Source organism: Ranitomeya imitator, chromosome 2 (assembly GCF_032444005.1).
Source record: "Ranitomeya imitator isolate aRanImi1 chromosome 2, aRanImi1.pri, whole genome shotgun sequence".
NCBI classification, from domain to species: Eukaryota; Metazoa; Chordata; class Amphibia; order Anura; family Dendrobatidae; genus Ranitomeya; species Ranitomeya imitator.
This window is the reverse complement of record NC_091283.1, coordinates 120,138,774-120,155,244: the sequence shown is the minus strand read 5'-3', so window position 1 is coordinate 120,155,244 and position 16,471 is coordinate 120,138,774. Positions and strand designations below refer to the sequence as shown.

Genomic DNA, 16,471 nt, shown 5'->3' with positions numbered 1-16,471 from the left:
ATACTCACCTCACCACTCATCTCTCTGGCCACCCCTGCTTCTCCTTGCTCCCTTCCGGTTGTCTAATTTTTTGCGCCTCCGTTGCACCACACTGTAGGCTAGAAATTCCAGCCATGAGCAGGTCCTGGAGGTCACTGTGAATGATCAGTGACCTCCAAGACATGTGTTCACTTAAGTCTCGGACTTCCTGACGCAAGCAGGCCCTAGAGGTTACTCTACATGTGCTGTGAACTCGTGAGGCCTGTTCATGACCAGAAGTCCAGCCTAGTGTGAACACGGGGCTGGAGAGGTGGAACGATGGAGGCATGGAGAACCAGACAGCAAGCAGCAGGGATGGCTGGGGAGGGGAATAATTATGTGAGAATTACTTTTTTCTCTTTTTACATCTTACATTTACTATGCTCTGGAGTCTACAGAGACAACAGAGTTTAATAGGAAACATTCAAATAGCAGATTCATAATGGATCAAATTTACCTGTAAAATCCACCCAATTTGTTGGGTCCCAGCTCTTTTTGCATTTTAACAGAATGCTTATTATTAAGGCTAAATTACAGTATGTCCTTTTTGCCCTGTTGAATCATACTTTTCAGATAAAAATATCAGATACTGAGTGTTATTTAAAAAAAAAGAGTTAAAATCCTGTTTATTTACCACGAATCATGATGTTTAACTAAAGAGCACTGCATTTTTCTTATTAAAATCACAGGTTTGAATTCCAATAAAATTCACCCAAGTGGGTGTCTAAACTCAGGAAAGTAGAATTGAGCCCTAATTGGAGACAGAGGCTAATGTGTCTTAGGGCAGTCAGTAGCGTATAGTTGGTTGCCAGAGCCCACGGTAGGTCAAATGCTGTGCTCATAAATCAGTAATAATGACCCCAGAGTGCTCCTTTAAAGCAAATAATCCCCTCTGAGTGTCCCCATAAATGCCCCTATTAGAAAAGATGAATTGCCCCTTAATAAAGTAATGTCACCTTTGTACCTATGTCGGCATGTAATATATCTTTATATCAGCCTGACACCCTTCACACTTCACTTCACACTTTATATCAGCCTAACACTCCTTCACACTGGCTGAAATTGAAAGTGTGTGTCTCCGGGTGGGGCGGGGGAGACTTTAACAAGCTGTATCTCTGTTGTGAATTCTGTGGCAGAGCTCCCTCCTGTGGTCACAAGTGGTACTTCGGCTGATTCTCTCTGTGAGCTTCTGTTGGTGGAAAGAAGTGGTACTGCGGCTTCTGAGTTTCCTCCCTCAGGTGATCTGGTGAGGTCGTTAGGTGCTTCTCTACTTAACTTCACCTAATGCTTTGATCCTGGCTTCCTGTCAATTTTCCAGTGTTGGACTTGCTTTTCCCTGGATCATTCCTGTGGCCTGCTGCTCTGCATAGCTAAGTTCTTCTTTGCTATTTGTTTGCTATTTTTTCTGTCCAGCTTGTCTAATTTGTTGCTGGAAGCTCTGGGACGCAAAGGGTGTACCTCCGTGCCGTTAGTTCGGTACGGAGGGTCTTTTTGCCCCCTTTGCGTGGTTTTCTTTAGGGTTTTGTGTAGACCGCAAAGTTAACTTTTCTATCCTCGATCTGTTAAGAAAGTCGGGCCTCACTTTGCTGAATCTATTTCATCTCTACGTTTGTCTTTTCATCTTAACTCACAGTCATTATATGTGGGGGGCTGCCTTTTCCTTTGGGGTATTTCTCTGAGGCAAGGTAGGCTTATTTTCTATCTTCAGGCTAGTTAGTTTCTCAGGCTGTGCCGAGTTGCATAGGCAGAGTTAGGCGCAATCCACGGCTGCCTCTAGTGTTGTTTGGAGAGGATTAGGGATTGCGGTCTGCAGAGTTCCCACGTCTCAGAGCTCGTTCTATGATTTTGGGTTATTGTCAGATCACTGTATGTGCTCTGACCGCTATGTCCATTGTAGTACTGAATTGCCTTTCATAACAGTACAGGAAGCCAAAAGTACTAATGATTCTCAATAGAGGGAAAAAAGAAGTTCTGAGACCATTTTTTTTTCTTTGCACTGTGTTTTGCCTTTTTTTTCCCCTAGACATTTGGGTGGTTCAGTACACAGGTGTAGCGATGGACATTAGAAGTCTGTCTTCATTTGTGGATCAGCTCTCGGCAAGAGTACAAAAGATTCAAGACACTATTGATCAGAAAGCTATGTTGGAACCAAGAATTCCTATTCCTGATTTGTTTTTTGGAGATAGAACTAAGTTTCTGAGTTTCAAAAATAATTGTAAATTATTTCTGGCCTTGAAACCTCGCTCCTCTGGTGATCCAGTTCAACAGGTTTTGATTGTTATTTCTTTTTTGCGCGGCGACCCTCAGGACTGGGCATTTTCTATTGCGCCAGGAGATCCTGCATTGAGTAATATCGATGCGTTTTTCCTGGCGCTCGGATTGCTGTACGATGAACCTAATTCAGTGGATCAGGCAGAGAAAAATTTGCTGGCTCTTTGTCAGGGTCAGGATGAGATAGAGTTATATTGTCAGAAATTTAGAAAGTGGTCCGTGCTCACTCAATGGAATGAATCTGCGCTGGCAGCTATGTTCAGAAAGGGTCTCTCTGAAGCCCTTAAGGATGTCATGGTGGGATTTCCTATGCCTGCTGGTTTGAATGAGTCTATGTCTTTGGCCATTCAGATCGGTCGACGCTTGCGTGAGCGTAAATCTGTGCACCATTTGGCGGTATTACCTGAGCTTAAACCTGAGCCTATGCAGTGCGATAGGACTTTGACCAGAGTTAAACGGCAAGAACACAGACGTCTGAATGGGCTGTGTTTCTACTGTGGTGATTCTACTCATGCTATCTCTGATTGTCCTAAGCGCACTAAGCGGTTCGCTAGGTCTGCCACCATTGGTACGGTACAGTCAAAATTTCTTCTGTCCGTTACCTTGATCTGCTCTTTGTCATCGTATTCTGTCATGGCATTTGTGGATTCAGGCGCTGCCCTGAATTTGATGGACTTGGAGTATGCTAAGCGTTGTGGGTTTCTCTTAGAGCCCTTGCCGTGTCCTATTCCATTGAGATGCTACGCCTTTGGCCAAGAATAAGCCTCAATGCTGGACCCAGCTGACCATGTGCATGGCTCCTGCACATCAGGAGGTTATTCGCTTTCTGGTGTTGCATAATCTGCATGATGTGGTCGTGTTGGGGTTGCCATGGCTACAAGCCCATAATCCAGTATTAGATTGGAAATCCATGTCGGTGTCCAGCTGGGGTTGTCAGGGGATACATGGTGATGTTCCATTTCTGTCAATTTCGTCATCCACCCCTTCTGAGGTTCCAGAGTTCTTGTCTGATTACCGGGATGTATTTGATGAGCCCAAGTCCGATGCCCTACCTCCGCATAGGGATTGTGATTGTGCTATCAATTTGATTCCTGGTAGTAAATTCCCAAAAGGTCGACTGTTTAATTTATCAGTGCCTGAGCACGCCGCTATGCGCAGTTATGTGAAGGAATCCCTGGAGAAGGGGCATATTCGCCCGTCATCATCACCATTAGGAGCAGGGTTCTTTTTTGTAGCCAAGAAGGATGGTTCGCTGAGACCTTGTGTAGATTACCGCCTTCTAAATAAGATCATGGTTAAATTTCAGTACCCCTTGCCATTGTTATCTGATTTGTTTGCTCGGATTAAGGGGGCTAGTTGGTTCACCAAGATAGATCTTCGTGGTGCGTATAATCTGGTGCGAATCAGGCAAGGAGATGAATGGAAAACTGCATTTAATACGCCCGAGGGTCATTTTGAGTATCTAGTGATCCCATTCGGACTTGCCAATGCTCCATCAGTGTTTCAGTCCTTTATGCATGACATCTTCCGAGAGTACCTGGATAAATTCCTGATTGTGTACTTGGATGACATTTTGATCTTCTCGGATGATTGGGAGTCTCATGTGAAGCAGGTCAGAACAGTTTTTCAGGTCCTGCGTGCTAATTCTTTGTTTGTGAAGGGATCAAAGTGTCTCTTTGGTGTGCAGAAGGTTTCATTTTTGGGGTTCATCTTTTCCCCTTCTACTATCGAGATGGATCCTGTTAAGGTCCAAGCCATCCATGATTGGACTCAGCCGACATCTCTGAAAAGTCTGCAAAAGTTCCTGGGCTTTGCTAATTTTTATCGTCGCTTCATCTGCAATTTTTCTAGTATTGCCAAACCATTGACCGATTTGACCAAGAAGGGTGCTGATTTGGTCAATTGGTCTTCTGCTGCTGTGGAAGCTTTTCAAGACTTGAAGCGTCGTTTTTCTTCTGCCCCTGTGTTGTGTCAACCAGATGATTCTCTTCTGTTCCAGGTCGAGGTTGATGCTTCTGAGATTGGAGCAGGGGCTGTTTTGTCGCAGAGAGGTTCTGATTGCTCAGTGATGAAACCATGCGCTTTTTTTTCCAGGAAGTTTTTGCCTGCTGAGCGAAATTATGATGTGGGCAACCGAGAGTTGCTGGCCATGAAGTGGGCATTCGAGGAGTGGCGTCATTGGCTTGAAGGAGCTAAGCATCGCGTGGTGGTATTGACTGATCATAAGAACTTGACTTATCTTGAGTCTGCTAAGCGGTTGAATCCTAGACAGGCTCGTTGGTCGCTGTTTTTTGCCCGTTTTGACTTTGTGATTTCGTACCTTCCGGGCTCTAAAAATGTGAAGGCGGATGCTCTGTCTAGGAGTATTGTGCCCAACTCTCCGGGTTTGTCTGAGCCGGCGGGTATCCTCAAGGAAGGAGTAATTGTGTCTGCCATCTCCCCTGATTTGCGGCGGGTGCTGCAAAAATTTCAGGCTAATAAACCTAATCGTTGTCCAGCGGAGAGACTGTTTGTCCCTGATAGGTGGACCAATAAAGTTATCTCTGAGGTTCATTGTTCGGTGTTGGCTGGTCATCCTGGAATCTTTGGTACCAGAGAGTTGGTGGCTAGATCCTTTTGGTGGCCGTCTCTGTCGCGGGATGTGCGTGTTTTTGTGCAGTTCTGTGGGATTTGTGCTCGGGCTAAGCCCTGCTGTTCTCGTGCCAGTGGGTTGCTTTTGCCCTTGCCGGTCCCGAAGAGGCCTTGGACACATATCTCTATGGATTTTATTTCTGATCTTCCCGTTTCTCAAAAGATGTCAGTCATTTGGGTGGTCTGTGATCGCTTTTCTAAGATGGTCCATCTGGTACCCTTGTCTAAATTGCCTTCCTCCTCTGATTTGGTGCCATTGTTCTTCCAGCATGTGGTTCGTTTACATGGCATTCCAGAGAATATCGTTTCTGACAGAGGTTCCCAGTTTGTTTCAAGGTTTTGGCGAGCCTTTTGTGGTAAGATGGGCATTGACTTGTCTTTTTCCTCGGCTTTCCATCCTCAGACTAATGGCCAGACCGAACTAACCAATCAGACCTTGGAAACATATCTGAGATGCTTTGTTTCTGCCGATCAGGATGACTGGGTGTCCTTTTTGCCTTTGGCTGAGTTCGCCCTTAATAATCGGGCCAGCTCGGCTACCTTGGTTTCGCCATTTTTCTGCAATTCTGGGTTCCATCCTCGTTTCTCTTCAGGACAGGTTGAGTCTTCGGACTGTCCTGGTGTGGATACTGAGGTGGACAGGTTGCAGCAGATTTGGACTCATGTAGTGGACAATTTGACCTTGTCCCAGGAGAAGGGTCAACGTTTCGCTAATCGCAGACTCCGTGTGGGTCCCCGACTTCGTGTTGGGGATCTGGTTTGGTTATCTTCTCGTCATATTCCTATGAAGGTTTCCTCTCCTAAGTTTAAACCTCGTTTCATTGGTCCGTATAGGATTTCTGAGGTTCTTAATCCTGTGTCTTTTCGTCTGACCCTTCCAGATTCTTTTTCCATACATAACGTATTCCATAGGTCATTGTTGCGGAGATACGTGGCACCTATGGTTCCATCTGTTGATCCTCCTGCCCCAGTTTTGGTGGAGGGGGAATTGGAGTATATTGTGGAGAAGATTTTGGATTCTCGTGTTTCTAGACGGAAACTCCAGTATCTGGTTAAATGGAAGGGTTATGCTCAGGAAGATAATTCCTGGGTTTTTGCCTCTGATGTCCATGCTCCCGATCTTGTTCGTGCCTTTCATGTGGCTCATCCTGGTCGGCCTGGGGGCTCTGGTGAGGGTTCGGTGACCCCTACTCAAGGGGGGGGTACTGTTGTGAATTCTGTGGCAGAGCTCCCTCCTGTGGTCACAAGTGGTACTTCGGCTGATTCTCTCTGTGAGCTTCTGTTGGTGGAGGGAAGTGGTACTGCGGCTTCTGAGTTTCCTCCCTCAGGTGATCTGGTGAGGTCGTTAGGTGCTTCTCTACTTAACTCCACCTAATGCTTTGATCCTGGCTTCCTGACAATGTTCCAGTGTTGGACTTGCTTTTCCCTGGATCATTCCTGTGGCCTGCTGCTCTGCATAGCTAAGTTCTTCTTTGCTATTTGTTTGCTTTTTTTTCTGTCCAGCTTGTCTAATTTGTTGCTGGAAGCTCTGGGACGCAAAGGGTGTACCTCCGTGCCGTTAGTTCGGTACGGAGGGTCTTTTTGCCCCCTTTGCGTGGTTTTCTTTAGGGTTTTGTGTAGACCGCAAAGTTACCTTTTCTATCCTCGATCTGTTAAGAAAGTCGGGCCTCACTTTGCTGAATCTATTTCATCTCTACGTTTGTCTTTTCATCTTAACTCACAGTCATTATATGTGGGGGGCTGCCTTTTCGATTGGGGTATTTCTCTGAGGCAAGGTAGGCTTATTTTCTATCTTCAGGCTAGTTAGTTTCTCAGGCTGTGCCGAGTTGCATAGGCAGAGTTAGGCGCAATCCACGGCTGCCTCTAGTGTTGTTTGGAGAGGATTAGGGATTGCGGTCTGCAGAGTTCCCACGTCTCAGAGCTCGTTCTATGATTTTGGGTTATTGTCAGATCACTGTATGTGCTCTGACCGCTATGTCCATTGTAGTACTGAATTACATAGTAACATAGTAACATAGTTAGTAAGGCCGAAAAAAGACATTTGTCCATCCAGTTCAGCCTATATTCAATCATAATAAATCCCCAGATCTACGTCCTTCTACAGAACCTAATAATTGTATGATACAATATTGTTCTGCTCCAGGAAGACATCCAGGCCTCTCTTGAACCCCTCGACTGAGTTCGCCATCACCACCTCCTCAGGCAAGCAATTCCAGATTCTCACTGCCCTAACAGTAAAGAATCCTCTTCTATGTTGGTGGAAAAACCTTCTCTCCTCCAGACGCAAAGAATGCCCCCTTGTGCCCGTCACCTTCCTTGGTATAAACAGATCCTCAGCGAGATATTTGTATTGTCCCCTTATATACTTATACATGGTTATTAGATCGCCCCTCAGTCGTCTTTTTTCTAGACTAAATAATCCTAATTTCGCTAATCTATCTGGGTATTGTAGTTCTCCCATCCCCTTTATTAATTTTGTTGCCCTCCTTTGTACTCTCTCTAGTTCCATTATATCCTTCCTGAGCACCGGTGCCCAAAACTGGACACAGTACTCCATGTGCGGTCTAACTAGGGATTTGTACAGAGGCAGTATAATGCTCTCATCATGTGTATCCAGACCTCTTTTAATGCACCCCATGATCCTGTTTGCCTTGGCAGCTGCTGCCTGGCACTGGCTGCTCCAGGTAAGTTTATCATTAACTAGGATCCCCAAGTCCTTCTCCCTGTCAGATTTACCCAGTGGTTTCCCGTTCAGTGTGTAATGGTGATATTGATTCCCTCTTCCCATGTGTATAACCTTACATTTATCATTGTTAAACCTCATCTGCCACCTTTCAGACCAAGTTTCCAACTTATCCAGATCCATCTGTAGCAGAATACTATCTTCTCTTGTATTAACTGCTTTACATAGTTTTGTATCATCTGCAAATATCGATATTTTACTGTGTAAACCTTCTACCAGATCATTAATGAATATGTTGAAGAGAACAGGTCCCAATACTGACCCCTGCGGTACCCCACTGGTCACAGCGACCCAGTTAGAGACTATACCATTTATAACCACCCTCTGCTTTCTATCACTAAGCCAGTTACTAACCCATTTACACACATTTTCCCCCAGACCAAGCATTCTCATTTTGTGTACCAACCTCTTGTGCGGCACGGTATCAAACGCTTTGGAAAAATCGAGATATACCACGTCCAATGACTCACCGTGGTCCAGTCTATAGCTTACCTCTTCATAAAAACTGATTAGATTGGTTTGACAGGAGCGATTTCTCATAAACCCATGCTGATATGGAGTTAAACAGTTATTCTCATTGAGATAATCCAGAATAACATCCCTCAGAAACCCTTCGAATATTTTACCAACAATAGAGGTTAGACTTACTGGCCTATAATTTCCAGGTTCACTTTTAGAGCCCTTTTTGAATATTGGCACCACATTTGCTATGCGCCAGTCCTGCGGAACAGACCCTGTCGCTATAGAGTCCCTAAAAATAAGAAATAATGGTTTATCTATTACATTACTTAGTTCTCTTAGTACTCGTGGGTGTATGCCATCCGGACCCGGAGATTTATCTATTTTAATCTTATTTAGCCGGTTTCGCACCTCTTCTTGGGTTAGATTGGTGACCCTTAATATAGGGTTTTCATTGTTTCTTGGGATTTCACCTAGCATTTCATTTTCCACCGTGAATACCGTGGAGAAGAAGGTGTTTAATATGTTAGCTTTTTCCTCGTCATCTACAACCATTCTTTCCTCACTATTTTTTAACGGGCCTACATTTTCAGTTTTTATTCTTTTACTATTGATATAGTTGAAGAACAGTTTGGGATTAGTTTTACTCTCCTTAGCAATGTGCTTCTCTGTTTCCTTTTTGGCAGCTTTAATTAGTTTTTTAGATAAAGTATTTTTCTCCCTATAGTTTTTTAGAGCTTCAATGGTGCCATCCTGCTTTAGTAGTGCAAATGCTTTCTTTTTACTGTTAATTGCCTGTCTTACTTCTTCGTTTAGCCACATTGGGTTTTTCCTATTTCTAGTCCTTTTATTCCCACAAGGTATAAACCGCTTACACTGCCTATTTAGGATGTTCTTAAACATTTCCCATTTATTATCTGTATTCTCATTTCTGAGGATATTGTCCCAGTCTACCAGATTAAGGGCATCTCTAAGCTGTTCAAACTTTGCCTTCCTAAAGTTCAATGTTTTTGTGACTCCCTGACAAGTCCCCCTAGTGAAAGACAGGTGAAACTGCACAATATTGTGGTCGCTATTTCCTAAATGCCCAACCACCTGCAGATTTGTTATTCTGTCAGGTCTATTAGATAGTATTAGGTCTAAAAGTGCTGCTCCTCTGGTTGGATTCTGCACCAATTGTGAAAGATAATTTTTCTTGGTTATTAGCAGAAACCTGTTGCCTTTATGGGTTTCACAGGTTTCTGTTTCCCAGTTAATATCCGGGTAGTTAAAGTCCCCCATAACCAGGACCTCATTATGGGTTGCAGCTTCATCTATCTGCTTTAGAAGTAGACTTTCCATGCTTTCTGTTATATTTGGGGGTTTGTAACAGACCCCAATGAGAATTTTGTTACCATTTTTCCCTCCATGAATTTCAACCCATATGGACTCGACATCCTCATTCCCTTCGCTAATATCCTCCCTTAAAGTGGACTTTAGACAAGACTTTACATAGAGACAAACCCCTCCTCCTCTCCGATTTTTACGATCCTTTCTAAACAGACTGTAACCCTGTAAGTTAACTGCCCAGTCATAGCTTTCATCTAACCATGTCTCGGTTATTCCCACTATGTCAAAGTTACCTGTAGATATTTCTGCTTCTAGTTCTTCCATCTTCTTTGTCAGGCTTCCTTTCATAACATATCTCAAACTGGTTAGCAGCTACAGCAAGAGTTTAAAACTTGGTTTTCGAGTTCAAAGACTCAGCAGAATTGCAGCTCAAGTTGTCTGAGATATCACAGGTTATAGTGACAGTCGGGAGCTGTAGACTCACATGCAGCTCTTACTTCAATCTGTGATATCTCCTGCTGGCTTAAAAGACTCTCCGCTTTATAACAAGCCCTAGATCACTGTTGCAGCTGCAATAAAGAATGAATTGCCATTAGTAGCCAGGACGTCTCATATGTCCTTGTCTACTGAGTTGCCACCTTGCAAGAACATATGAGATACATAGTTGACAAAGAAAAAAGATTAAAAAGATTGTTTGATTTACCCCCTCTCTGTTAGCTAGTGCTAACTCTGGTGGAGCATTATCTACTTTGGTTACTCCCTACTTTATTTGTAATGAAACACCCTGGGCAGAGATTGTTTCAAAAGAGCACAAAAAATAAAATGCCACCTTTGATAACTGTGGGCCAACAGCTATCTCTCCTGATGTTCCTCTACATACTCTGCTGAGTATGTATATGTCTTCAATGGGGAAATTGGAGTAAGCTTAGAGTCTGATAAGACAATAGTCATTAAATGGACATCTGGTCTTACCAATATTTGGCCCAATTTTCCCTATTGTGTATGATTACCTTTTAAGAATAGATCACTACAACTAGATAAGTCATTAAATGGACACCTGGTCTTACCAAAATTTGGCCCATTTTTCACAATTGTGTATGATAACCTTTTAAGAATATGTCACTACAACTAGACAATAGTCACTAAATGGACACCTGGTCTTACCAAAATTTGGCCCATTTTCTCTATTGTGTATGATGACCTTTTAAGAATAGGTCACTACAACTAGATAATAGTCATTAAATGGACGCCTGGTCTTACCAATATTTCGCCCATTTTTCACAATTGTGTATGATGACCTTTTAAGAATAGGTCACTACAACTAGACAATAGTCATTGTCTTACCAAAATTTGGCCCATTTTCCTCTATTGTGTATGATGACCTTTTAAGAATAGGTCACTACAACTAGACAATGACTATTGCACTTCATGCAATGGTTAAAGGCTGTAATGCATGATGGGTTTTCATATAATTATAACATAACCTATGAACATTCTTTATCAAACCATATTATAGATTTATATACATATAGCTAGATATATTGATGGATGATTGGGAAACAGTCACTGAATAAGGCGTTAATTCATGTTAATTGTATCTATTCATCCTACAAGCCTCATAGTCTCACTATGACAAAGCTTTACCATTATTATTCAAAATGTAATTGAGAAATAAGCGTTCACTGAAGACTGAGAAAATGGATTTCTAGGAATCAAACCCTGAAAGATTACTAGAGATAGAGCCGTATCTGCTCATAAATGCACGGTCTTAATGACGGATGTCATTGTTACAATCCGTGTGATTATACTAATTCATTTCTACCATTTACCTCCTTTTCCCTATATTGCATGATCTGTAGTATTATCACAGCTTGACCAAAAATTGACTTATGGAGAAAGCAACCTTTTAGTTAAGCAGTAAATACATTTTTGCTTGAAATCGCCTTTTAGTCCTTCAGAGGTCACATTTTATCAGGGGACTTTATTGATCCATTGAAAAGTCAATAAATATTGATTGCGCTTGTGGGTTTAAAGAGCTGGCATCATATTTCGACTTATCAAAAGAAAGACATTGATTTTTTTTTTCTGAAGGAAAATCTGCATCGTAATGTAGCTGAGCGTAATGTTATCTAATTTGTATTTTCTATGAACTGTACTGCTATCCTATTACTCCCAGGAGGATTCATTTTAAAGAGCATTTTCGCATTGTCAATCATTTTACTTAATTTACTGGTAGAAACGCCAATATTAAGGCAATTTAAAGCACTTGGAATGGGGTTTTGTGTTTAAGCTGCATTCTCTGGTAGTCCTGTACTTAGCTTGACATTGCATTTTCTGTTATCAGTACTTAAATAGCTTTTCTTCATATTGTACAGAGGCTTTCAAAGAAGTTTGAGCTGAGGGTACCGTCACACAGTGGCATTTTGATCTCTACGACGGCACAATCCGTGACGCTCCAGCATCGTAACAATATCGCTCCAGCGTCGTAGACTGCTGTCACACTTTGCAATGTACGACGCTGGAGCGATAATTTCATGACGTATGTGCGATGTAGAAGCCGTTGGTTACTATGCGCACATCGTATACAATATCGTGCACACCTTTGTTACACGATGCGATCATGCCGCCACAGCGGGACACTAGACGACGAAAGAAAGTTTCAAAGGATCTGCTACGATGTACGATTCTCAGCGGGGTCCCTGATCGCAGGAGCGTGTCAGACACAGCGAGATCGCTGGAACATCACGGATATATCGCTGGAACGTCACGGATCGTGCCGTCGTAGCGATCAAAATGCCACTGTGTGACAGTACCCTTACTCTTTATATTAGTTTCCAGTCACACTGTAAAGTTGCTATGACGCCTTCAAAAAGATTTAATAGAATTTGCTACTTAGTAGAAAAGCAAATGATTAAAATAAAGCAGAACTGGCAATCAGGCTTCAGAAAACAACTGCAATCTGCTCTAATGACAGGACAATGTACACCCAACCAAACATTTCCTCTTGAGTTTTAAGGTAAATATAGCAAAATGTGTCCGACATTCAAGCACAAGGCTGTTCAAGTGTGCATTGATGAGCTTGGCCTGACAAATGTGTCCACCCTTATCTCTCTGTAATTATTTTTAAAATACTCCAATTTGTTCCCATATGAATAAAAAAAATGATTGTAACATGTTAAAGAATATCCTCAACAGGCTACCAAATATATACCAACCACTAGCATACTACATAAGAGCCGTATAGGACAAATATGAAGTGTCTCACACACTGTTACGTCTGATGAAGGGTCTCTTGACCCAAAACATTGTGTACAAGATATTTTGCTTCATATATGGTGTTCTTTATTGGATCTGGAAAATAAAAATTGTACTGTTTCAAGACATATCTTAGTCTAAGAGATAACAATTATCTTTGTGGAGAGTGACATGCCAGTATAAGGAGACCTTTTGGCTTGCAGTGCTCCTCTGGGAAATTAAATATGGAAGTTGCCTCTTCAGAGAGGAAGAGGACTTGAACTCTAATGACACCTATTGGAAATAGCAATTCTAAAAGTCAACATCAACCCTATAATGAGTCTTTCCATATGACTTAGGCTAGAAGCCAAACAAGCATTCCAGTTTGAAGACATATGTTGCGAGGCATTGCCCCTCAGAGTAAAGCATGATATCTAATTTGGCAGTATGAAAAACCTCTGACTGGAGTGTAGGAGATAACATTTCTCCCTGAGCCGAGTGACATGTCTTACATGCCAGTGTAAGGAGACTTATTGGCCATGCAATGCTACTCTGGAAAACTAAAAATGCAATGTGCCTCTTCAGAGAGGAAGAGAACTTAAAGGGCAACACCACAAAGCACATGTCTGCAAACTGATATTCTGGTTTGGCTTTTAAGTCATGTGGCACGGCTCTCTAAAGGGTCGATATTGACTCTTCCAATAGCAATAGATGGCGCTAAAGTCCAGGTCCTCTTTCTGTCTGAAGAGGCAATTTGCATAAGACATATCTGTGTATAGAGTGCTGTTCTTCCTGTTGTCATTTAGCATAAAATACTCCCAAGTGAGTAACGTAAATTTAGGTTTTTGTCAAAGTTCATCTAGCCTCGCTTTTTTAGTACATGTCCAGCCAAGCGGAATGGTAAAGAAAAACAATATGTAAGACATATTTAGCCTATTTAGTCTTTAATGTTATTTACAGTGGTGGCCAAGTGCATAAGTTATTTAATTACTGCCAATGCATTAATTATTAATGCTAGTGCTCTTTTTATTGTCTGGTTATTTTGGATCAAAGTTGAGAAACATCACCAAGGAGGTTGCCTAATGTGAATGTTTTACACCTCTAGGATTCGGATTGTAACTACCGTAGTTATGGATCTTTGTAAAGCCAATACTTTGCTGGGTGACAGTTACTATGAATTACGCCTAAATATATACTTACAACATCTGAATCAATTTGCTAAATTTAACAAAAATTAGTTCTAAAAAAAAAAAAAAAATTCCAGATGGCTCCAGTAAATATTTGAACCTAAAAGCTGAGTTTGGGAAAGACAATTCAATTCATATGCCTGCGGAGAACAGTAATCCATCTTCTTCTAAAACATCTTGCACAGTGTTTAGCTGAATATGTCCAGGCCTTAGCCTCTGCGAGAAATATTTTTAAAATAATGACCCTGAGTCTTGTTTAAAAATTGCTTACATTCTTTTTTTCCACCGCTGTACATCATCCAAAGTGATTTACCTTAAAAGCTTAATGCGTGATGTTTCCTGAGTTATGGATTGTTAGCTGGTATGAATGTCATCAAATAATAATGACTTCCGCACTTTAAAGAAACAAAACCAGCACTTTTCTTAAGATGTCTGCTACATGTGCAATTTTAAATGGATTCATGCTTGATTTATGATCTTAATACGAAATATGAGGCGGTCCAGCCCAGAAGCAGGAACATTTTACCATTCTTCTGATGTAGAATCAGTTATTTAATGCAAACAGAATGTGATAATTAATTTGTATTTATTATATAACAGGAAATGTAAGTATGTCCATAAAATCTGGAATCCATTGTAAATTGTTGCATTTAGTATTAATTTTAGTCATAAAATGTTTATTTTTAATAGACTATTTAAATTAATGTTGATGATATCTATAGTTAATACAGTTCATAATAAGGTTTCAAAAAAAGAAAAGTTAAACTGACTGTCATATGAATGAATTACATGGATGATCCCTTCTTAGGGCATCACTTTCTGACCCAGAGTGGAGAGAAACTAGCAAAAGGCAGATTAAATTCTGAAATAACAAGTCCATCCCTGTATTATATAGTCTGACAGTCACTTGAACGAAGTGGATGTCATTCTACATTTCTCAATGGCACAGCGCAATGTCCCTGCAGGAGAAATGGTCACAACCATGCTCAGTTGGAAAAATTGTTGTGGAAATGATATATCCCTTTAATAATCAATGAAACTATATGCTTATTAATTGTATTTTGGCAAATATTCAACAAATCGGTTCTGCAAGTCAACTTTTTTTATATTAATATATTTACCGCTTGAATGAAATGCTATAACTATGTGCCCTACAGCACAATGATGACTTTAGCTGTATTATTTACTTATAGCAGCCTAAAGCAGGTTTGCCCTGGTTGTTTATCGTGAACGAGCGTTCCTTGAAATTTTTGTTTTCTATACCAGAGTGTAAACAGGGTGCCGATCAACTGACGAGTGATAAAAGCGCTCGTTTGTCACGTAAAATGATCTTTTGGCTTGCTTAAAATATCATTATTCTCAGCAGGACATCCTGTGTAAATGGGACTCATGCTGCTGAGATCATTGGCAGCCTACGTGTACAGAAAAATCTATTATTGATCATTCTGTGTGTATCTGAAGGGTCGTCGACCTGGTTAAATAGACCTAGTACATGAAAAACATTAACCTCTAGATATAGGGTTAATCTGCAGGTTAATAGTATTCTGAACCTGCCCGGTATTTGCAACTTAGAGCATCACTACTGGCCAGATGTTAACTTTATTCCTCCCGGCAGCATTCGGATTTCATTCATTGGGGTGGCACCGGTGCAGGTTTAGTCACCACTCTAACATAATGGAGGCTGTAAATGCAGCCCCTGCACTAATTGACAGCCATCCCTAATCCTGGTCCTGTTGTCAGTCATTGCAGTATGCCCAGTTACAGCAGTCACTCTCTATACACTGAGTTGACTGAAGTCATGCCGTGCCAGTGCCACCTCTGTGACTGAAACCAGAATACTGCAGAAATGAATAAAGTTAATTTCCTCCTGGAAGGCTCTAAGTGAGGGTGCTGAGCATGTTCAGAATGCTATGAAAACATAACTTTTACTGTGACCATTAAAAATGAAGGATTAAAAAGTCATGTGAAAAAGGTCAGTACGAAGAGCGGATGAGCTTTAAACGTGTAGACCTGGTTTCTTCTTTCTCCCACCTCAAATTTTGAAATTACTTTTAATTCTCTGTTTTTAATGGTCAAAATAAAAGTGATGTTTTAATATACTTGCCCATTTGGCTGTGGATGCTGGATCCCTTTTCTTTTTACATTCATTGCCCAGGAGCCGGTCTGGAGTCTTCGTGCACCACATCCTAGTTAAGTCATTTTCCTGCAGTTGGTGAGCTTAGACCACTGTTTCTCTTGTATTCAAACCCTATAAAACTGCAGATTAGCACCTTATCAACAGGTTAATAGTGTTTTTTCATGTGCTAGGTTCCCTTTAAACAGGCAATTTAATCACCAACAATGAACATGGTGGCTCAGTGTTTCGCACTGTTGCTTTGCAGTGCTGGGGTCCTGGGTTCAAACCCCACCAAGGACAACATCTGCAAGAAGTTTGCATGAGTTTCCCCTGGGTTCTCCAGTTTCCTCCCACACTTTAAAGACTTATTGATATGAAATTTATATTGTGAGCCCCAATAGGGACAGTGATGATGGTGTCTGTAAAGCACTGAAGAATATGATGGCACTGTTTAAATAAGCATAATAAATAAACATGTTGTTG

At 41.5% G+C, this 16,471-nt stretch overlaps 1 protein-coding gene across 3 annotated transcripts in view; it reads left to right on the top strand.

Annotated features, from left to right (window-relative positions):
• GRIA3 (glutamate ionotropic receptor AMPA type subunit 3) overlaps positions 1 to 16,471 on the top strand; it is a 512,289-nt gene that overhangs the window by 450,816 nt on the left and 45,002 nt on the right. The gene's annotated exons all lie outside the window — the stretch shown is intronic.